The sequence below is a fragment of the Pinus tabuliformis genome, chromosome 3_1, assembly GCF_031772625.1.
Source record: "Pinus tabuliformis cultivar Carrire ecotype Pingquan chromosome 3_1, CPIR1, whole genome shotgun sequence".
Lineage (NCBI taxonomy): Eukaryota > Viridiplantae > Streptophyta > Pinopsida > Pinales > Pinaceae > Pinus > Pinus tabuliformis.
Window position 1 is genome coordinate 913011998 of NC_142301.1, and position 25175 is coordinate 913037172.

A 25175-nucleotide genomic window follows, 5' to 3' on the forward strand; every position below is an offset into this window, starting at 1 on the left:
GCTAGCAAGAAATAAGTCAAGGGTCGAGGCTGGTGTTTACATTGTTAATACACCAGATGAAATGTTAATGATTCTTCGACATTGGAAAAGTTGAGGCAGTCCATTCTGAAGCTACGTCCGGAAAGTTGAGCTTGAAACTATTAGAAATTGTATTTTGTTCTTATTCGTTTCTTTGCGCAGAATCTAGCTTGCTGTGTACGCCAGGTATGTACTTTCTTCACCGAACTCATCTTGCTATATCCGCCACGTATATACTTTCTTCACCAAACTGAACAATAGCAACAATCGAACCCTTATGACATTTGCATGCAAATCTTTTTTAGGGTAGGAGTGGATTCAATTTTCCCTTGTGACATTTGCATGCAAATTTCTTTTCAGGTAAGGAGTGGATTCAATTTGGTGAAAATAGTTAGAATCAACATTTGAAAACACGGAAAGTGGGAATCATTTTCAAGAATTATCTAGTATGGTTGGTGAGGATCTCGACATAATAATTCCTTGCTCAGGTCGGTGAACCACATTACCATAACATTCAAGTTTGCAAAAATCTGCCTTATTTTGAACATCTTTAATGCACTTGAATAGCAAACTTAAATGCTATGAACAATGACCAATGCCTAGGCTAGTGAAGTCATAGGCATTCTCATCCCATGTCTGTGAAGTCACTTGAATGTTATCACTGATGTCCACGCCGATGAAGGTGATTGTATGGTAATTCTATTCTTAGAAGGTAATTACATTGAAGGAGTTTGGAAATCAATATTCAAGACAAGATAATGGGAAACATTGAAGACTGGGAGGAGAGGAAATTTTGTAGCTTGTAATAAAGGGTAGTGTTGAATAAGGGGAAGAGATGAATTTTTGCAGCTTGGACGTTGAGCTTTATTAAATCCCCAATGGCCCATTATATATTCTAGCAGATCCAGGAGATTACGGAGGCATTCACCATAGTTAATGTAGAATTTTTTTTCTCTTTTCTTGTCAATTTGTATTATTTGGTGGATTCTTTTACATGCCTTGAATGTTTGAGGTTAGCCTACCATTCTTATGAGATAAGTTAAATTGTTGGACTGAATTCCTAATGCGCAATATGTTCAATCAGTTTTATGTTTTTGGAGCATGGGATAATAACTCCTAACGGATAAAGCAGCAAGGGAGAGTAGACTTTCATTTCTTTCCTATCCTCCACCCACGATTCTCTGGAGTGCTGCCTATTGTCACTAGGACTATTTTAACTACACTGAGGTACGTCATGCTAGTTATTCGAGTTAGTTACCCTATTCATGCATGACCATCATTATTGGAAAAGCAATTTTTCTCTTTCATACTGACAAGAATTATGTTTATGTCTATCCTACTTCCTTCCCATACTGCCTTTACTGTCCTACTTTCTTTGCCCACTGTCTTTTCTTCCCTGCATGTTGTCTCACTCATATTGTATCTTTATTGTTCTTTCTCTATTGCCTAAAAAGTTAAATGTGATTTCTTAGGTCCTTGGTTCTAATATTTCTTTATTATTATATTTTGTCGAGTTGTATTTAAAATTTGTAATATTACTTTATTAATTTTGTCCATGAATCATCATATATGAAATCTTGAAGCTTATAGAAGCAAACATTTTACAACGGGCAATCAACATAGAGGATTATTCATGTTACCACAAGAGTCACCTTGAAACATAAAGTAGAGAGGTTCTTTTCCTTTATAGAATGCCTTGGCATTGTTACCTAGTCAAAAATGTCTTGAAAAACAACACCACGACTTCATAAAGAAATGCTTGATGGGAAAAGGGATAAGAAATTCTCAATATAAGAACACAATGAAAAATGGAATTTAAATAACATAATATGTAATTAACTTAAAAAATAATATTTTTGACATTTTGGAAGGAAAAAAGAGAATATGTTGGAAAGACAAAAGAGTGAATATTTTGGAAAAACAAAAGCATGCAATCATTCATTGTTGTTTTCATAATGACCCTTTTTATGAATGGCTATAAGAGAAGAAAATAGGACTTTGAAAAGCATGTTGATATGGCTCCTAAATTTTGTTGGGATTGAGTCATATTAGCTATATCACCCTTGTTTTCAAATACAAAATAATGTGTTCACTTTTCATTTCAAAGTGGTCTTTTTTTTCTAATGGCTAGAAGAACATAAAATAAATGACTTTGAAAAGCATGTTGATATGGCTCCTAAATCTCGTTGGGATTGATCGATATGGGGGATATTGCTAGGTTGTTAGCTTATCAGTAGCTTATTAACAAAATATATTAGTCTTTATCAATATACTTAGCATAGTTCTTGATTCTATCAACTATGGGAGTTGTTGATTCTATCAACTATGATCAACCGCTATTTTTTATTTTACTCTTAAACATAAAACATGTTTCTTTATAGGTACAAATTTTCAAATCTATTTTTTTTTTCTCTTCGCATATGTTCCTTGTATCAATTTCTAACATGGCATGTTTCACTCTTAACATACATAACCTTCACTAGATTGAATTTACATCAATAAGGCCTAATTCATGTATCACATGATCTAGTGTTCTCTTAACTCTTCATAATACTTGTAACGTCCTACAACACTACACATATTCTTTCAACCCATCTTTCCACCTTCTCCCAATCCCAACTATCACATATTTAGTTCATATTTACATATTGGTTTAACTATTTTACCACTTTGCTTTCCAGAACTACATCCCCTCAATTTCCTCCCTACATTCACTGGCTCTTTTACCTATGTGCTATGTTTTTCCTATCTGTCAACCCATCATCCATAAACCCTAAACCATCTACTTATAACCCTTCCTCCCAACAACTCCCTACTCTACCTATTTGATATATTTTCCTATTGTTCACCCCATTTGACATAAACCCTAAACTCTCCATTTAGAGCCCACGTTAGACTAGTTAACTCCCACCACCTTTACCCATTTCTTCAATGGCCTTTATACATATCTCTTTCTATTGTCTACAAACCAACACTATCCAGCTCCCATATCATCCCACTTTAGCCACCACAAATGGCTATGTAGTCTAGTTGCATACACATCATCGTCAACTACTAGATTGACGGAAAAAGAGAGATCTTACCTCATAGTCCACTACAATAGATCTCTAGGCCATTTTGGTTTTATATTTCACTCCATATCACTAATTCACTCTACTAAAGATGATTAATCATTATACCTCATGATTAGTGGAAAAATTTATTGGTTTCAGTGTGCTAGATTTCCTTATCCACACCTACTCTGGCACCAACTACGACTTTTGTTATTTGCAATTTATCTTCCCTTGATGTCTTTGGATGAGTGATATGAAAATTCCAATGTTGCTTCTAATGATCCAATAAAATCAACTTTCAAGTTACTAACTTCACTAAGCATCCCACCTCATCAAGGAAGTGTGAATTCTCATCTCTTGACTCAAGTCTTTCTATCATTTCCAACACATCTACAAGCACCGTTCAATGTCAAGGTTGCTTCTACTTTAGCTAAAATAAATCCAATATTGTTGGAAACTCACCCTAGTTTAGAGATAGTATGTTTATCGTTAATACAAATCACACATTAGTGTGTGTGCTCAATGTGAACTTATCAAATGATGTTTAACCTATGATGTGATTGGTTTCATATTGTTTTTTTGATCGACATCTTTCAGACTTGATAAATATGTGGGTAAAAATTATTCATAATTGTTCAAGGCTGCACGGAATGTCAAAATGGAGTGATAATTTTCATTTGTATAGAATGTCCTCCCATTGGTAATAATGAATCCTAAACTACAAAGAACATGATATATTTATATGATTATTATGGTGATGATAGTGATTAATGTCTACTAAGATTGAAAATGGCCCTATCAATCCTTCGGAAGTGAAGAGATTGTTTTGGATTTTTTAGAATTTGTTTCTTGCCTTGAAAGAAATTAAGATAAGATAAGTGCTCCAAAATCAATTTAGCCGCAAGACATAATTCCATGTCCCATGCTTACTAGTAAACATCAACATCAACAATAGAATGTTAGATTGGAATTCGTAGGGATCGACCAAAATAACAATTTCACAATCTAATGCTCATTGCTTCACATGAGTAAAATTAGGTTATAAATAGAGCTTCGGCGTAAATCACATATACAAAGACTTTTGTCGATGCGTTTCGAACCAACTAGTGTGGTTCATCGTCATGACAAGTTGAAGAAACAGATCCAGCTTAGCATGTTAAATAGTCTGAGCAGAGTCACCAATGGCTAAATGGACTAACAACTAATTTTGACCCTAGGACCCAGGTCAAATTATTATTTATTAATTTAATATTATTATTATTTTAATATTATTTTTCTCTTATTATTTATGGAGATAAGTTAAATTAGGTAAATTTAATAAAATAATTTTAATCGCTGATTTAAAAAGGAATGTATTAATTTATTTAAATTATATATATATAAATATAATTTAATTAAAGTTATAATATTAGGTTATTAAAAGTTAGGATTAATAAATAGTTTAAAAAGATATATTTATTTATCTAAATTATTATATATATATATATATATATATATATATATATATATATATATTAGGTTGTTAAGTGATATTAGGTTGTTAAGTGACGAGTATTTCCAATAATTTTAATGGTTAGTTTAATATTATTATTTAAGGAAAAAATATATATAAATATATAAAATGATTTAAATGGATGGTTAAAGAAGTAATTTACTTATTTACTTAAATTATTTATTGTTAAATTATATATATATATATATATATATATATATATATATATATATTAAAACCATAATATTAGGTCGAGAGTATTCATTTATTAATTTAATAATAATTTATAAAATAAATAAAAAATTTAATTTAATTTATTTATTAATAACCCCATATATATATATATATATATATATATATATATATATATTAATTAAATTATAAAGTTAGGATAAAATAATAAAATGGTTAGTTTAAAAAGTAAATTTATTTATTTAATTAAATTATTTATTAAATATTGTTAATAATATATATACACATATATATACTACCTAAAATTATAATAATAGGAGGTTAAGTTAAAAAAATAAAAATAAAAATAAATAAATAAATAAAAAGGAAAGAGTCCAGAGCAAGAAGGATAAACCCAGGGGACAGGAAGGTTCCAAGGGGAATGGCGAAAGCGAAAAAGATGAAAGAGGGGGGGGGGGGGGGGGGAGACTAAGATGAAAGGGCAGGGATCCAACATCTACTGATCTTCCAGCCGTCATCTCTATTGAGATTGTTAGGCCTTCTTTCGATCTCAATCGCTTCCTTGAGTTTACGATGATGGAACTGGGCAACTTTGGCAATAACCTTAGCCTCCTCAATACATACCTGATGCTTGGTCTTATCTACATGCTCTGCTAACGCTGAAGACTTGATTCTTCCATGTCTTAGGTCAGCTGCATGTTCGTTGATCCTCTGATGGATGGAGCACCCTGTTTCCCCGATATAGGGGGTCCCACAAGAACAAGGGATCAAGTAGACACCCTTCATGTCTTTCGGGTTGACGGGATCTTTCACCGATCGGAGGGAATTACGAATGGTGTTGAGGGGTCTAAATGAAGAGGGAATATCATACCTCTTAAGGATCCGTGCAATCCTGTCCTTGGTTCCTTGGACATAGGGAAGATGGACACCTAATCGGCGCTCCTTAGGTTCTTTCCTAATAGCCGCATTTCTAGAGGCTTTAAGGAAAGACTTCTGACCTAGGTGCCTACTATATCCATTCTCCACAAAGACATCAAGGAGATGGGATCTCTCTTTATCAAATCTCTCATTATCAGAAATCCTAAGGGCACGAGTAGCGAGGGTGTTAAGGACACCCATCTTCTGAGCAAGAAAATGATGGGAATCGGCATGAAGATACTGCTTAGTATTCGTTTTCTTCCGGAACACAGAGTGGGAGAGATAGCCGTCCTTATTCCTAGAAATAAGAATATCTAGGAAAGGGAGGCAACCATTGACCTATTTTTCCATGGTGAACTTAATGGCAGAGGACTAACTGTTGAGGTGATTGAAGAAGTGATCCAGCTCCTCTTGGCCATGGGACCAGATGACATTAGTGTCATCTACATACCTTTTCCAAAGCTTGGGAAGGAGATGAGCCGAGGCTAAAGCTTTGGCTTCGAAATCTTCCATAAAAATATTCGCAACAATCGGGGAAAGGGGGGAGCCCATGGCAACACCACAAATCTGTTCAAAGAAATCACCCTCGAAATAGAAGAAAGTGGAAGTGAGATAGATCTCAACCAGATGCGAGATATCAGGATCTGTTAGGCGATAGATCACTTCCAATGCCTCCTTTATAGGGATGCAAGTATAAAGAGAGACCACATCAAAGCTGACGAGAATTTCCTTAGGGTCAAGCCTAATATCCTTAAGCTCCTTAATGAAGGAAGCAGAGTCTTTCACGAAGGACTCCGTGCGGCCGACCAGGGGCTTAAGCTTAAGGGCCAGGAACTTAGCAAGAAGGTAGGTTGGACCACCAATGGTGTTGACGATAGGCCTCAGAGGGGCCCCTTCCTTGTGGATCTTAGGTAAACCATAGATCCTAGGAGTAATGGGACTGCTCTCAATGAGTTTGTGGCACAGGGAACTCATCGAGCTACTAGACTTGATGGCGAGAGCCACTGTCCTAGAAATCTTCTTTAGAGGGTTCTTGGGCAGTTTTTTATAACTGCCACTATTGTGAAGATGATCTAACATCTTCTTACGGTAATCATCCTTGTTAAGGATGACCGTGGCCCCTCCTTTGTCAGCCTTCAGAACGACAATATCTTCGTTCTGATTTAAGGATTTTAGGGCAGAGAATTCCTCATTGCTGAGGTTCTTCCGAGGGGGCTTAGCCTTTCTAAGGACGACAACACAATCCTGCCTAATAGTGTCGTTAATATTATCCAGAAGATCTCTAATCCCGTATTCAACGCCGCAAATAATGTCATCCACCGGGATGCTTCTAGGGGCAAGGGCAAAGTTTAAACCCTTGCTTAAAAGGCTAAAAACAGAAGGGGAGAAAGAAAAACTAGAAAGGTTAACAACCCTATTGTTCCGAGAAGAAGGGGGAGGAATAACTGGGTCCACCTTCAAAACCTCATTGTTATGAAAACCAATATCAAAATCCTTGTTATTGTTAAGAAATTCCTTATCATCATGGAATAAATTATTATTATTAGTATCACTTAAACTGTTACTATTATTATTATTCTCATGCATAACATCATAAATATTGTAATTATTACTAATATTATTATTCTTATTGTTATTATTATATGAATAATTCATAATATTATTATTGTTATTATTAATAAGACTCATACTATTATCCTCATGTATAATATTACAGTTACTATTAATAATAATATTATTATTATTGGTATCCATAATATTACAATTATATTTCTCATTATTAGGTTATGCGACAAGGAATTGTATAAGGGTAGGCATCATATCAATGCATTGTGTAAATAATGATTTGAGGGATATTGACTGTTTACTAGTGATTTTTATAGTCACTCTAGAGATATAGTAGGTGTAAAGTTGTGCCCATAGTTTAGCACACATGATGTATTTATATTATGATGATGATGTGATGATGATGATGATGATAATTAATTCCTACTAAGATTAAAAATGGCCCTGTTGGACCTTAAGAAGTTAAGAGAATATTTTTATTTTTTTAGAATTTATTTCTATGCTTGAAATACATTAAGATAAGAGAAGTGTTCCAAAATCATTATAGTCAAAAGGCATAATTCCATGTCCCATGCATACGGGTAAACATCAACATCAACATTAGAATGTTTGGTTGGCATTTGTAGGGATCAACTATGAAAATACTTTCACAATCTAATGCCCATTGCTTCAAAGGAGTAAATATATGTTGTGCCACAAGGACTTGTTCAAGAGTAAGCATCACATCAATGTAATTTGTTCATGATGATTTGAGGGATATGATTGTGTACCTTACTAGTGATTTTTGTAGTCACTCTAGAGCTATAATAGGTGTAAAGTTGTGACCAAAGTTTGGCACATGTGATTCTAGTCTATCCTATCTCATGGTTTCTCTAGGTATGCAAAAGAAATTAATTCAAGAGGGCCTCACTAGGAGCTTTAATGCATATATGAATGTTTACCCTTACATGCAAAGCTACAAGTCAACTCCCACTTAGTTATTGCATCATTTTGGTTATATAAGAACTCATTACCATGGTATTTCAATGGGGAGGGCCTAGCATAACAATGAATTGATTTAGGAACATACTATCCCAATAGATGTCTTGGTTTGTCCCAAGTGATAATATATATAAGCAAGGAACTTCATAAATTAAAAAACTGATCCAGGTGAATATTGGTGGCCACCCTCTTATTCCACATAGACCTCCAGTTGGTTTCATTAGTTTCCTTGATTATAGCAGCATTTACTATTTTTAGCAGTTTTTCGAGTCCTGAACTTCCGGAGTTGCTTTGACTCCCTAAACGTATTTTTTTGAGGTTCGCGTCAGTTCTGAAGCCGTAGGTAGGGACCTGTTGTAAATAATGTAATACTTATAAAGATATTTCTAAAGAGGTATCATACGCACCAAAAAAAAATCATATGACCACGTTACGACACTAGGAAGTTGGCTACCCAACTATCCCCAACGAGGCCCACAAATTCTTGATGTTCCATTTCCTATGGTTAGGGTTTTGGTTGTTTAGGGTTTCCCCTTGTTGTTCAATAATAAAACCTTGAGCCTAATTGTAACACAGTTCAGAGGCATGTAGCTTCCACATCGCTTCTCAGAGATAAGTTATCATTGCCCGAGCTAGTCTATTCCCATTTTGTATGTAAGCATATTTCAGTTCTTTAACATTAATGAAATGAATTTTTATTTCTGCTACATATCTATGTTCATCTTTGTATTTGAATTGTGTTGCGTTTATGCATAAGTATGGATTAGTAGTATCAGAGCGGTCTGTTATTTATCAGGGTATAAGGAGTTAGTGCTCGAACTGGTTGAACCTTTGCAATACCAACGTCATAAACCATGAAAACCTGCCATGGCGGGAGAAAAAAAGCCGAGGGAATAGGAGATCCTTTCAAAATATTGCTCAAAGAAGCCCTCGAGCAACAAAGCAACGTAATGATGGAAAACTTTTCCTAGGTCTTTTGGTGGTTACACATAGGCGACACATCTTCATCCAAAACACACTCTCGAGGTGCCACTTCCTTTAAGGTACAAGTCAACTTTGACATCCCCATATTTGAAGGTCAGATAGATGCAAATGTCATAGATAAATGGTTAAATCTATTAGAAAGAAATTTATAATTGAAAATATATGTATATAACCCATGGTAGAAGAGAGTTCTGTCAATTTTCACATCATGGATATAAAAGAATTTATGAGAATAAAAATGGCTATCTATACACTAGTTCGTAGAGGGACTACTAGTTCATTAATTTACAAAAAAATACCTAGACAATGTAATATCACATGAAGATATATTAGGAGTAATAGAGTATTAGTGTAGGCTAAAAACCATGGTTAAAAAGAGTTTTGAAGATGAAAAGCTATAGGGAGTTCTGTAATCAAATATGACTATAATTTTTATATATCAAATTTTCATAGTAAATTCAGTTTTGGACTTTTCAAAGGTATAAAGGGTTTCTAGTTTTAATACCCAGAGCTTAATTATATAGTGGTAAAGAACATGCAAATATAACCTCAGAAAAGGAAATAATGTATAATCAATTATAAAATAATAGATGACAATGGAACATAATGGTAACAAAAGAGAATAAAACACAAAGACACGAGTAGATGTTGTTGCAATGAGATAAAATATAACATAAAGAAGATGGTTTTTTCAACAGCCAAATCATGGAAACTAGTTAAAAGTTTAATTCTTTTCTAATTATACCTGACAAGTAAAGTTGTACAGAGTACAACTTAGACATTTAAATAGAAAATGATCCCAACAAGAGCTAGGCATCTAAATAAAGTTCGTTCCTAGTAGAGCTAGTGAGAGCAAACTTAGAGATCAAGTAGATACATAAATGGAGAAAAAGGTGTAATAAAATAACTTTTTAACTTAGCTGAAGTTGGTATTCATAGGATTCTTTCATTGTGCTAACAAAAAACCTTGTCAAACTGAGAAAAAATAGAGATGATTCATACCTAGGTGATATGCAAAAACATTAATCTAGTTCTTGGTTGTGAGGAGTTTGTTATTTCCTAACAATCATAAAATGGTTCAAATGGTGCTTGTAACAATTAAACGAAACCCTTGTTCGTAATAAAAATATCTAGAAAGAATTGGAAAGCATAAGATAGTATAATTGAAAAACTTTGAGGGTTTGATAAAGAGGTTACCTGGAAGAGAAGAAGTTACCATCAACCCTGTGCGAAGGAGGCAACATTTAGTAAATCATCATGAAATTCCTAACTATAGACAATGAACGAAATAAATACATAAAAACCCTCATTCAATCTTAGCTACCCAGGCCTTTTTCTTTAGGAAATGACACTGCAAACATTTTCAAAAGTAGAACGATAAGGGAAAATAAGTAAAAGAGCATACCTGAAATCGAAAGGGAGGGAAAGAAGGAAATTTGTAGTAAATATTTTATCAATAAGGGTCACCCGTCACAACCTTCAGATAAAATATGCATCAACCTTTCTGAAGGTAAAATTATGAACTAAAGCCTTAATTTCAAGCCATAATCTCATATTACAGAGCAAGGAGAAGAGTTAAATACATTTCTTACCTTTTTAAGGATGCTCGAGTCCATAACTACCTTAAACACCAAACCAAGTATACGAGCTCCTTTATCGAACTCTTTGTAATAAATTGTAAGTCATTTCTTTTCCATTCCATTCTGTCAGAGAGTCTCGAAAAGGTTGTGAAGAATTTGGGAGATTCCAACTAGAGAAAAAGTTTCTTTGTTACATAAGACGAAGGTTTCAGATTTAAACCTTGAGGTTGAATACCAAACTATGAAAATGAACAATGAAACCGAAGACAAGACTGAGGAAGTGGTCGAATGATAGCGTTAGGGCATGGAAAAACAGGAATGCTAAATTGTTTATCCGGTTGGAAAAAATCCCAAGCCCATCCTAACTATCCACCTTACATACATCATGTGGAGTTGTATGAAGTGTAAACATGGCGGACACATACGATAGACCTGGGTATAGCCATAAGAATTAAGGAGTGTTTTCGAGTAGTAGTCTAAATAAACAACACAAGACTTCACATGATGAGTGCAGCTGGTGACACATAGAACTCATAAGTAGTAGTGAACCTCGAGGTTGAGTGAACAAGTCTCTTTGACAATCATCAACTTTTGTTTAAGATAATGGGAAGCAATGCATCGATTCATGCTTTAGTGTTGTTACATTAGCCATTTTTGAATGACAAGAACACAAGAGCTTGGCTCGGCTATTCGATAGTTTGATATTTCAACATATTTGAATAATAAATCCTTCTTGTATTTTTTTTAGTATTAAATGAGGGGTACATTACAATGCAAGTTATGGTTATGAATGGTCGTTAAATCAACTTCAAACAATCGATTTTAGAATTTTTTTCTTAATTTTTTTTTGGAGGATTTAGACAGCGAAATTTTAAAGAAATTGAGAAAGCATCTCAAGTTACATCTAGTAGAAACTTCATATTCTAGTTTACAACAATTTCACATATATACATTATGCGAGATAGTGTTTATGAATGGTCTTGGAATTAGTTTCAAAGAAGTGATATTAGCATTTTCACATTTTTGGAGGGCACTTCAGACTGTGATTTTTCAGATATCTGAAGAGATATACCTAGGTACCTCAAGTAAAAATTTCAAAATTATATTTGAAAAATTGAATACATTACACACCTTACAAGTTCACTTTTTAGAAGAAATAAAAAAATATTTATTTTTGGAAAGTCACCACAACTTTCACTTGGAATATCAAATTTTGATTAGACCTTTAGAATTATAGAAATGACATATCAGAGTATTATAAGCCAAATTTTCATATTAAGAAGGGCTTGAATATTAGATATATATCAAAACAAATATCAACCATCCATATAGTCTCCAAATTAAGATTTTAAAAGTGCATAACTTTTCATTAGAAAATTCATAACAAATTAAGGAAGAATACATTCATTGTTAAAAAAATGCAGATTATTTATTATAAATAATATAAACATGAACTATTGTTGATGATGTAAAACCCAAAAAAATATTTTTGTTGCATTTAGCATAGAAGATACATAATGTAACATAAAAATGACAAGATATCAATTAAAGAAAATTGAATACAATAATAATAGAAGATAATTTTTATTTATGTAAATAAAAGATAGTATATGATTAGGGGAACCAGAATTATAATAATTTACATTTTCTTCTTTGATGACCTTTGCCTCAAGCATGTGTTTATCTACAACATACTCTTTTTTTTGTAGTGTTCTAAAAATCCTTAATATTACTACGTTTTTTATTATCAAACTAAACCAGTTATATATACTATCAAATATTCCAATCAAATTTGTTCCTTCTATTTAATTTAGATATAAGACAATATATCAGTGCATGCATCTTGCTCTCAATTTCTTGTATTTGTATGATAAGTATAGATATTTTTATATTTTTAGATTTTTCCACTCCCTTACATTGTTTTTTTTATCTAATCATCAAGTTGATATAATGTGGGTAGGGTTCCATTTTCTTACAAATTCTCACCAAAGTTTCCATATTACTATGTTTTGAACGAAATATTGAATGAATAATTATGCAATTACCACATCTTGTTCTTTAATTCCCCTGTTTTAATCAATTTCATCTTGACATAATATCAACCCTTATCTTGAGATGTCATCTTCTCTTTCACTACTAAACTATTAATATTAATATGCTTTATTTTGATAATATATTTAATAAATTCATACAATTATTTCCGTTTCTAATGACAACATTTACATTTTTCTACCAACACCAAAGGATTTGTATTTTAACTCCTTATTCCTCTAATATAATTTGATTTGTTAGAGGAAATTTATGGTATAAAATGCATATGCTAAGAAAAATAATTGAGTGAGAATAAGGATTCGTTAATAGAAAGAAAGGTAATTACTATTTTTACATATTTTCAATAGATATTTAGTGTAAGTATTTCTTGGATCCAAAATTAAATTACATAACCAATAAGTAGTTAGACTTGATAGTTTAATAAACCTATTATTAAATAATAATAAAATACACCAATAAAACATGAATCTCTATTCTATAAATATGTTTTTTTATGAGATAAAAGAAACATATTTGTTATATATTTTTTTGTTTATATCTCAATACTTTTTAATTAAAATCATCTATATGGTACTCATTATATGCAAAATTTATTTGTTCATACAATGAGTGCTTACATTTTATACTTTTAGTAAATATATAAATATATAAAAATATATAAATAAAATGTATACAAAACTAGTTTTCTTCCTTACTCCAACATTGTTCACCCATGGGATAGTTATCATCCTCTTAAATTCTATTTTTTGAAAAATAACTTCTTTAAATATTTTTTGAAAGACATTTTCTTAGAGATCTATTTTGGGTCTCCAATTTCATCGAAGACTAACCTCTTTCAACTTTCTTATAAAAGTTTCTCATGATGTTCAAATTTTAAATGAGATAATAATACAAACAACAATGTTTTAAAGAGTAGTTTCCTTAATTCCCGGCATAATATCTACATTCTTCTTTGTTTTTGTATAGAAAAGAGGATCTTTATTTCCACTATTATTTATTTTCCAAAAAAAAATCCAAATATAACTACAATCAATCGAAGGGCCATGAAAGGACTACCTAGGATTTGCCACCTTTAAATGTGATAATTATATTTCTATCACTAGTGCATGTTATCCTTAAGAGGTTTTTTTTTTTTTTTATATTTTCATTTTCATTTTAAAGCAACTCCAAAATTTGTTTAAGTTATTGACATATTTTCGGAGATTCTCTTTGTTTATTGTCAACAACAAATCACCTCTATAAGTTAACTATAAGTTATTAACACAAAAGAATAGCCTATTTTGAATATTCACTTTCGCTCATTTTTAGCGATCTAACTTTGGGAAAATTTTAGGGGCTAAGGGCTAATGTTCCATATTTTTTCCATACAAATTATTCTCTAATTTGTATTTTTTCTAAAAATAATTCACCCAAATTTTAGAGTGAACAATTATTTATATAAAATAATTTGAAATTTGAAATTAAAAAAAAAAATATAGCTAAGCATTTTGCAGTTTTCATATTAGAGACTAATATGACTGGCTAGAATTCTTAAATTTTAAGATAATTTTTCATCCTTAAAATTATCTTTAAATCATATATTTGATATATAAATATATTAATAATATTAAAAAAAATCACTCCAATATTAATATTAATGTTAATTTTCTTATCTTTAATTTAATTTTTTTATTTAAAATTATAAAAATATGGACAATAAATTTACAAGGATTGAAAAATTATTATTATTGGGAAACTTAAATCCATTATAATTTTATATTTCTTAAACATTTATAAAAAATAAAAATATATAGATTTTCTGATTTAAAAACAAAATGTAAAATACCTATTTTTATTAAACATACACCAAATAAAAGTAAAATATAAACATATTTTTTTAGTTAAACATAATCTTTTTGTTAGTTAAATTATGTATTGTTAGTTTATATTAATTTTTTAATTAATATTATTTATTTTAATTTTAATTTATTAATAATGTTTCAATTACACACATTATCTATGTTTTGTGATATTTTTTTATAGAAAAATATAAACCATTAAAAAACAAATAATTTGATAAAACAAGAAAAAATTAACACTTGCACGGAGTAAATTGAAATATTTGATTAAATAGGTTGTATACAAATTCTATAAAGAATTCTGGACAATGGAGGAACATGGGTCGCGTGCAAATTGTACCAACAAATTGTAACTTTTTTGTAACATCAATTCCGTAATGGCACTTTAATTACGCCGTAAGGCGTTTCCCTTTGAAATGAACCCCCCCAAATGTCTTTGTGTCTTAATCGTAGCCGTTAGATGTAATGTTAGACGATTGGAGAGAAATCAAATGCTTAATTAATAACTAATAGGTTAAGGTTTTTTAAGGTTTAGAAATCAACCGTTTAATTAATAACTAATACGTTTGCACGTTTGATGTAGAGGAGGGTGGGGGTGTTGAGGAGGACGCAACGGAGTTGCTGCAGAGGAGGGCGGCGGACCTGCAGAGAAGGGAGAAGGGTTTCGACGAGGGTTGCAGAGGACGAAATGACTCTTTCTTCGCTGCATGAGGACCGCGTAGGCCGTTTTTTCTTGCATCTGATGACATTTGTTTGCAATGGACGATAACCCTTCCTCGCCAATTCTTTTGGACTTGCCACTATCAAGGTGCACCTTTCTCAGTTTCCTACATCCATTTGCAACTGCATAAATACCTCGATCAGGACAATCAGACACCCTGCTCATATAAAATACTTCCAGCTTTGAGCACTTTGAAACAGCCATCAAACCTCTATCACCTAAATGCATGTTTTCAATTTGCAATTCCATCAGCTGTTGCAAGTTTCTAGTGCTGCTCGTTATAAAGATCTTTAAGGCACAATCTGTGTAGGTTACCTTGCCCTGGCCCTGTAACCACATATTTGGTCATGAAATTGGTTTCAACGGTTTTCTTCAAGGCTATAGGGTGTACAAAAATTTTATTTTTCACTGGAATTGCCATCAGAAAAAATATTCCAAGTTTTATTTAAATTTCCTTGCTCTCTTGAACTCTATGTTGCATCATGCTGATTGTATTTACTCTGTACTTTGTATTTTTTAATACTTTTTGGGTCATGAAATCGGTTTCAACAATAATCTAAGCCAGACCAAACAGTTCCTTCTTTTATATGCATTATGGATATTAGATCCCTTGCCCAACTAAGAAGTTCTTGGATTTCCTTCTTTTCTATGCATTATTTGTTGTTTTAGTAGTAGCCTTTCCAATCTCAATAGGTATTAAATGGGACAAGAAAAAAATTTCTTAACAGTTGTAGAGTGTACAGAAATTCCCACATATCCTAGAATGTATTCATGGATTCCCTTGGACGGAATAAGGATTGTTTGTTCATCAATTCCATGAAAATACAACCTACTGACAAGACATCAATGGCTACAATATGATCTAATAAATTGAGCAGCAATTATGGAGCTCTATACCATATGGTAACCACATGCCATTTCCAAGCCAATTATCCCACCACCCAAACTTTTGTGTGTGAGAATGAGAATGAAAAAACATAGCAATAGACTCCATAGAGTATTTGTCTTTGTTGTAGCGGTACTAACTATGATGACTATAGCAGGTACTGTATGAAAGAAGACAATTTCTTATCGATTATTGATTTGGGATAATCTTCCTCATTTTGAGCAGTTATCAATGTTTGTTGGAATTCGATGAAACTTCTAAAATGATTTTACTTTAAATATATTGTGCTTTTCGATAGGGAATATGTGCCAGATTGGGGATTCCTTCTCATTTTATTAAGTTATTAGTCTTGCGAACCTAATATGGTAAATTCCTCTCGGATTTTGTACAACAATTTTATCATTTTAATGTGAGATTTAGGACTGCTTGACACCGATGCATTGTATTTGTAGTTTTTTCATATTGTTCATGATTTTATTTTACAAACCTATTATGAAGAGCCCAATCGACTTTTGTATGTATTGTTGATTGAGAAACAATGCCTTATGAGACCTCCAATACTCAGAATTACAAAGACAACAAAAACACCCAAACATTAATAAAATAGTATTGTATGCTTTGATGATAATTTCTCTCATTCATCACTGGATGAGTTTCTGAATTTCTGATTTGTACCCATTGAGTATGCAATGCCACCATTTAAGGAATCATCCAAGCCGCTTTCCAAGTCTTTCAAGAGCATCTTGAAATTTAATAATCAATTTTTTGCAACTCGATAGGGCATAACTTTTTGTCAGTAGTTGCAATTTGTATTCCTCCAAATGCTTCTAGGAATTCCAATTGAATATTGAATAAAAAACCAGCAGAAAAGTACTCGTGGCAAGACCAAAAGTATTGGAGTATGCCATTTCCAAGCCAATTATCCCACCACCCAAACTTTTGTGTGTGAGAATGAGAATGAAAAAACATAGCAATAGACTCCACAGAATATTTGTCTTTGTTGTAGCGGTACTAACTATGATGACTATAACAGGCACTGTATGAAAGAAGACAATTTATTATCGACTGCTGATTTGGGATAATCTTCCTCATTTTGAGCAGTTATCAATGTTTGCTGGAGATCAGGACAATCAGACCTCTATCACCTAAATGCATGTTTTCAATTTGCAATTCCATTAGCGGTTGCAAGTTTCTAGTGCTGCTTGTTATAAAGATCTTTAAGGCACAATCTCTGTAGGTTACCTTGCCTTGGCCCTATAATCTTCTTCCACATAGTCATTTGTTTGTAGGTGGTAACCTTAATCATATTAATTTCATAAAACCTGAAAGGATGAGCCAGACCAAACAATTCCTTCTTTTATATGCATTATGGATATTAGATCCCCTGCCCAACTAAGAAGTTCTTGCATTTCCTTCTTTTCTATGCATTATTTGTTGTCTTAGTAGTATCCTTTCCAATCTCAATAGGTTTTAAATAGGCATTAAATGGGACAAGAAAAAAAATTCTTAACAGTTGTAGGGTGTACAGATTATGTTGGTTACTCACACAACAATGTTAAATACAGATACTTTGCATCAATTCCTAAAAAAAGCCTTGGCCTACTCTGTTTTGTCTCTAGGCGATTCAACTTTCAGGGACATTTCTGGACTTTTCTGAACTACTTCATCTCCAGTAACAACCTTAATCTCCTTTTTGAGTTTTTGTTTAATTTCTATTTCATCCATGGACCATGATAGAAAATGCTCTGCCATCAATTTTACATTAGCCACAGAGAAGATACAGAGTCTTATAAATTTGATTCAAAATTATTTCCCAATTGAATTAATTCAGTTATGTATATGCTTTCTTGATAATTTAAAATTTATTCCTGTGTATTAAACTAGTGCAGAGTGGTTCCATCGTGACTGTCTTGTTTCTGGTGAACAAACTCTAGAATCTGACTTGTAGTTGTTATATATGTGATGGCAAGTTATCTTATTATAGTGGAATACCTGATACGATCAAAGTCAAATAGTTGACTTTGCTCATGTCCATCAAAAATCAGTTGATAGTTTTCATTTAAAAATATTTCTGCATTGTTCACTCTTTGTATACCTTTATTTGGAAATAGTCAATTGTGCACATCATATAAACATTCACTCCATTACCTTGAGATTAACAAAATCCATTACAAGAAACACTTAACTATAAAAAGCTATACATTTTTATTTGCTAGGACACCCACATTAGCTTACTTTATTCCAACCATTGGGAGCTTTAAAGCCTGACAGATACTGATATCTCAACTCTTCCACAAGAACTACTCTTTTACATTACCCCATAAAGAAAGGAGAACCCTTACCATATTACAATGCTTTCTGCTATAGTAACCATTCTGACTCATAAGATTCTGTTTCTCATTAGTTGATATCCGTACCCACTTCTAGAGCTAGCTTCGGATTACCTAGCTATACTGGGTGCATTTACGTCATTTTTCTCTTGCTCTGATACAAACAACATCAGCTAGCTTCGGATTCTCTTGCTCTGATACAAACAACATCAACTAGCTTTGGATTACCTAGCTATACCGGGTGCATTTACGTCATTTTTCTCTTGCTCTGATACAATCAACATCAGTGGTTTCAGTGTTCTTAACAGTTGTAGGGTGTACAAAAATTCCCACATATCCTAGAATGTATCCATGGATTCCCTTGGACGGAATAAGGATTGTTTGTTCATCAATTCCATGAAAATACAACCTACTGCAACACATCAAAGGCTACAATATGATCTGATAAATTGAGCAGCAATTATGGAGCTCTATACCATATGGTAACCACATGCCATTTCCAAGCCAATTATCCCACCACCCAAACTTTTGTGTGTGAGAATTTGTGCCAGATTTGGGATTCCTCTTTTCTCATTTTATTAAGTTATTAGTCTTGCGAACCAAATATGGTAAATTCCTCTCGGACTTTATGCAACAATTTTAGCATTTTAATGTGATATTTGGGACTTCTTGACACAGATGCATTATATTTGTAGTTTTTTCATATTGTTCATGATTTTATTTTACAAACATATTATGAAGAGCCCAATCGACTTTTGTACGTATTGTTGATTGAGAAACAATGCCTTACCAGACCTCCAATAATCAGAATTACAAAGACAACAAAAACACCCAAACATTAATAAAATAGTATTGTATGCTTTGATGATAATTGCTCTCATTCATCACTGGATGAGTTTGTGAATTTCTCATTTGTATCCATTGAGTATGCAATGCTACCATTTGAGGAATCATCCAAGCCGCTTTCCAAGTCTTTCAAGAGCATCTTAAAATTTAATAATCAATTTTTTGCAACTCTATAGGGCATAAATTCTTGTCAGTAGTTGCAATTTGTATCCCTCCAAATGCTTCTAGGAATTCCAATTGAATATTGAATAAAAAACCAGCATAAAGGATTATATTAGGTTTTTTTCCCGTGGAGACTATTAATTTCCATAGCACTGTACAGATTATGTTGGTTACTCACACAACAATGTTAAATACAAATACTTTGCATCACTTCCTAAAAAAAGCCTTGGCCTGCTCTGTTTTGTCTCTGGGAGATTCAACTTTCAATGACATTGCTGGACGTTTCTGGACTACTTCATCTCTGGTAACAACCTTAATCCCCTTTCTGAGTTTTTTTTTTTAATTTCTATTTCATCCATGGACCATGATAAAAAATGCTCTGCCATCAATTGTACATTAGCCACAAAGCAGATACAAAGTCTTATAAATTTGATTCAAAATTATTTCCCAATTGAATTAATTCAGTTATGTATATGCTTTCTTGATAATTTAAACTTTATTCGTATGTGTTAAACTAATGCAGAGTGGTGCCATCGTGACTGTCTTGTTTCTGGTGAACAGACTCTAGAATCTGACTTGTAGTTGTTATATATGTGATGGCAAGCTATCTTAGTATAGTGGGATACTTGATATGATTGATATGATCAAAGTCAAACAGTTGACTTTTCTCATGTCCATAAAAAATCAGTTGATAGTTTTCATTTAAAAATATTTCTGCGTTGTTCACTCTTTGTATACCTTTATTTGGAAATAGTCAACTATGCACATCATATAAACATTCACTCCATTACCTTGAGATTAACAAAATCCATTACAAGAAACGCTTAACTATAATAAATTGAGCAGCAATTATGGAGCTCTATACCATATGGTAACCACATGCCATTTCCAAGCCAATTATCCCACCACCCAAACTTTTGTGTGTGAGAATGAGAATGAAAAAACATAGCAATAGACTCCATAGAGTATTTGTATTTGTTGTAGCAGTACTAACTATGATGACTATAGCAGGCACTATATGAAAGAAGACAATTTCTTATCAACTGTTGATTTGGGATAATCTTCCTCATTTTGAGCAGTTATCAATGTTTGCTGGAATTCGATGAAACTTCTAAAATGATTTTACTTTAAATATATTGTGCTTTTTGATAGGGAATTTGTGCCAGATTGGGGATTCCTCTTTTCTCATTTTATTAAGTTATTAGTCTTGCAAACCTAATATGGTAAATTCCTCTCGGATTTTATACAACAATTTTAGCATTTTAATGTGAGATTTGGGACTTCTTGACACTGATGCATTGTATTTGTAGTTTTTTCATATTGTTCATGATTTTATTTTACAAACCTATTATGAAGAGCCCAATCAAATTTTGTATGTATTGTTGATTGAGGAACAATGCCTTATGAGACCTCCAATACTCAAAATTACAAAGACAACAAAAACACCCAAACATTAATAAAATATTATTGTATGCTTTGATGATAATTGCTCTCATTCATCACTGGATGAGTTTCTGAATTTATCATTTGTACCCATTGAGTATGAAATGCCACCATTTAAGGAATCATCCAAGCCGCTTTCCAAGTCTTTCAAGAGCATCTTGAAATTTAATAATCAATTTTTTGCAACTCGATAGGTCATAACTTATTGTTAGTAGTTGCAATTTGTATTCCTCCAAATGCTTCTAGGAATTCCAATTGAATATTGATTAAAAACCAGCAGAAAAGTACTCGTGGCAAGACCAAAAGTATTGGAGTATGCCATTTCCAAGCCAATTATCCCACCACCCAAACTTTTGTGTGTGAGAATGAGAATGAAAAAACATAGCAATAGACTCCATAGAGTATTTGTCTTTGTTGTAGCGGTACTAACTGTGATGACTATAACATGCACTGTATGAAAGAAGACAATTTATTATCGACTGTTGATTTGGGATAATCTTCCTCATTTTGAGCAGTTATCAATGTTTGTTGGAGATCAGGACAATCAGACCTCTATCACCTAAATGCATGTTTTCAATTTGCAATTCCATGAGCTGTTGCAAGTTTCTAGTGCTGCCTGTTATAAAGATCTTTAAGGCACAATCTCTGTAGGTTACCTTGCCCTGGCCCTATAATGTTCTTCCACATAGTCATTTGTTTGTAGGTGGTAACCTTAATCATATTAATTTCATAAAACCTGAAAGGATGAGCCAGACCAAACAGTTCCTTCTTTTATAGGCATTATGGATATTAGATCCCCTGCCCCAACTAAGAAGTTCTTGCATTTCCTTCTTTTCTATGCATTATGTGTTGTCTTAGTAGTAGCCTTTCCAATCTAAATAGGTTTTAAATAGGCATTAAATGGGACAATAAAAAAAATTCTTAACAGTTGTAGAGTGTACAGAAATTCCCACATATCCTAGAATGTATTCATGGATTCCCTTGGACGGAATAAGGATTGTTTATTCATCAATTCCATGAAAATACAACCTACTGACAAGACATCAATGGCTACAGTATGATCTGATAAATTGAGCAGCAATTATGGAGCTCTAAACCATATGGTAACCACATATTCGGTCATGAAATTGGTTTCAACGGTTTTCTTCAGGGCTATAGGGTGTACAAAAATTTTATTTTTCACTGGAATTTCCATCAGAAAAAATATTCCAAACTTTATTTAAATTTCCTTGCTCTCTTGAACTCTATGTTGCATCATGCTGATTGTATTTACTCTGTACTCTGTATTTTTTAATACTTTTTGGGTCATGAAATCGGTTTCAGCAATAATCTGAGCCAGACCAAACAGTTCCTTCTTTTATATCCATTATGGATATTAGATCCCCTGCCCAACTAAGAAGTTCTTGCATTTCCTTCTTTTGTATGCATTATTTGTTGTCTTAGTAATAGCCTTTCCAATCTCAATAGGTATTAAATAGGCATTAAATGGGACAAGAAAAAAATTTCTTAACAGTTGTAGGGTGTACAGAAATTCCCACATATCCTAGAATGTATCCATGGATTCCCTTGGATGGAATAAGGATTTTTTGTTCATCAATTCCATGAAAACACAACCTACTGACAAGACATCAATGGCTACAATATTATCTGATAAATTGAGCAGCAATTATGGAGCTCTATACCATATGGTAACCACATGCCATTTCCAAGCCAATTATCCCACCACCCAAACTTTTGTGTGTGAGAATTTGTGCCAGATTTGGGATTCCTCTTTTCTCATTTTATTAAGTTATTAGTCTTGCGAACCTAATATGGTAAATTCCTCTCGGATTTTATACAGAAATTTTAGCATTTTAATGTGAGATTTGGGACTCCTTGACATCGATGCATTGTATTTGTAGTTTTTTCATATTGTTCATGATTTTATTTTACAAACTTATTATGAAGAACCCAAACGACTTTTGTATGTATTGTTGATTGAGAAACAATGCCTTACCAGACCTCCAATACTCAGAATTACAAAGACAACAAAAACACCCAAACATTAATAAAATAGTATTGTATGCTTTGATGATAATTTCTCTCATTCATCACTTGATGAGTTTCTGAATTTCTCATTTGTATCCATTGAGTATGCAATGCCACCATTTAAGGAATCATCCAAGCCGCTTTCCAAGTCTTTCAAGAGCATCTTGAAATTTAATAATCAATTTTTTGCAACTCGATAGGGCATAACTTTTTGTCAGTAGTTGAAATTTGTATTCCTCCAAATGCTTCTAGGAATTCCAATTGAATATTGAATAAAAAACCAGCAGAAAGGATTATATTAGGTTTTTTTGCCGCAGAGACTATTAATTTCCATAGCACTGTACAGATTATGTTGGTTACTCACACAACAATGTTAAATACAGATACTTTGCATCACTTCCTAAAAAAAGCCTTGGCCTACTCTGTTTTGTCTTTGGGCGATTCAACTTTTAGGGACATTTCTGGACCTTTCTGGACTACTTCATCTCCGGTAATAGCCTTAATCTCCTTTCTAAGCTTTTTTTTAATTTCTATTTCATCCATGGACCATGATAGGAAATGCTCTGCCATCAATTGTACATTAGCCACAGAGCAGATGCAGAGTCTTATAAATTTGATTCAAAATTATTTCCCAATTGAATTAATTTAGTTATGTATATGCTTTCTTGATAATTTAAACTTTATTCTTGTGTGTAAACTAATGCAGAGTGGTGCCATCGTGACTGTCTTGTTTCTGGTGAACAGACTCTAGAATCTAACTTGTAGTTGTTATATATGTGATGGAAAGCTATCTTATTATAGTGGAATACCTGATATGACTAATATGATCAAAGTCAAATAGTTGACTTTTCTCATGTCCATCCATTTCCAAGCCAATTATCCCACCACCTAAAATTTTGTGTGTGAGAATTTGTGCTAGATTTGGGATTCCTCTTTTCTCATTTTATTAAGTTATTAGTCTTGCTAACCTAATATGGTAAATTCCTCTCGGATTTTACACAACAATTTTATCATTTTAATGTGAGATTTGGGACTACTTGACACTGATGCATTGTATTTGTAGTTTTTTGATATTGTTCATGAGTTTATTTTACAAACTTATTATGAAGAGCCCAATCAACTTTTGTATGTATTGTTGATTGAGAAACAATGCCTTACCAGACCTCCAATACTCAGAATTACAAAGACAACAAAAACACCCAAACATTAATAAAATAGTATTGTATGCTTTGATGATAATTGCTCTCATTCATCACTGGATGAGTTTTTGAATTTCTCATTTGTATCCATTGTGTATGCAATGCCACCATTTAAGGAACCATCCAAGCCGCTTTCCAAGTCTTTCAAGAGCATCTTGAAATTTAATAATCAATTTTTTGCAACTCGATAGGGCATAACTTTTTGTTAGTAGTTGCAATTTGTATTCCTCCAAATGCTTTTAGGAATTCCAATTGAATATTGAATAAAAAACCAGCAGAAAGGATTATATTAGGTTTTTTTCCCACAGAGACTATTAATTTCCGTAGCACTATACAGATTATGTTGGTTACTCACACAACAATGTTAAATACAGATACTTTGCATCACTTCCTAAAAAAAGCCTTGGCCTACTCTATTTTTTCTCTAGGCAATTCAACTTTCAGGGACATTTCTGGACATTTCTGGACTACTTCATCTCTGGTAACAGCCTTAATCTCCTTTTTGAGTTTTTGTTTAATTTCTATTTCATCCACAGACCATGATAGAAAATGCTCTACAATCAATTGTACATTAGCCACAGAGAAGATACAGAGTCTTGTAAATTTGATCCAAAATTATTTCCCAATTGAATTAATTCAGTTATGTATATGCTTTCTTGATAATTTAAACTTTATTCCTGTGTGTTAAACTAATGCAGAGTGGTGCCATCGTGAGTGTCTTGTTTATGGTGAACAAACTGTAGAATCTGACTTGTAGTTGTTATATATGTGATGGCAAGCTATCTTATTATAGTGGAATACCTGATATGATTGATATGATCAAAGTCAAATAGTTGACTTTGCCCATGTCCATAAAAAATCAGTTGATAGTTTTCATTTAAAAATA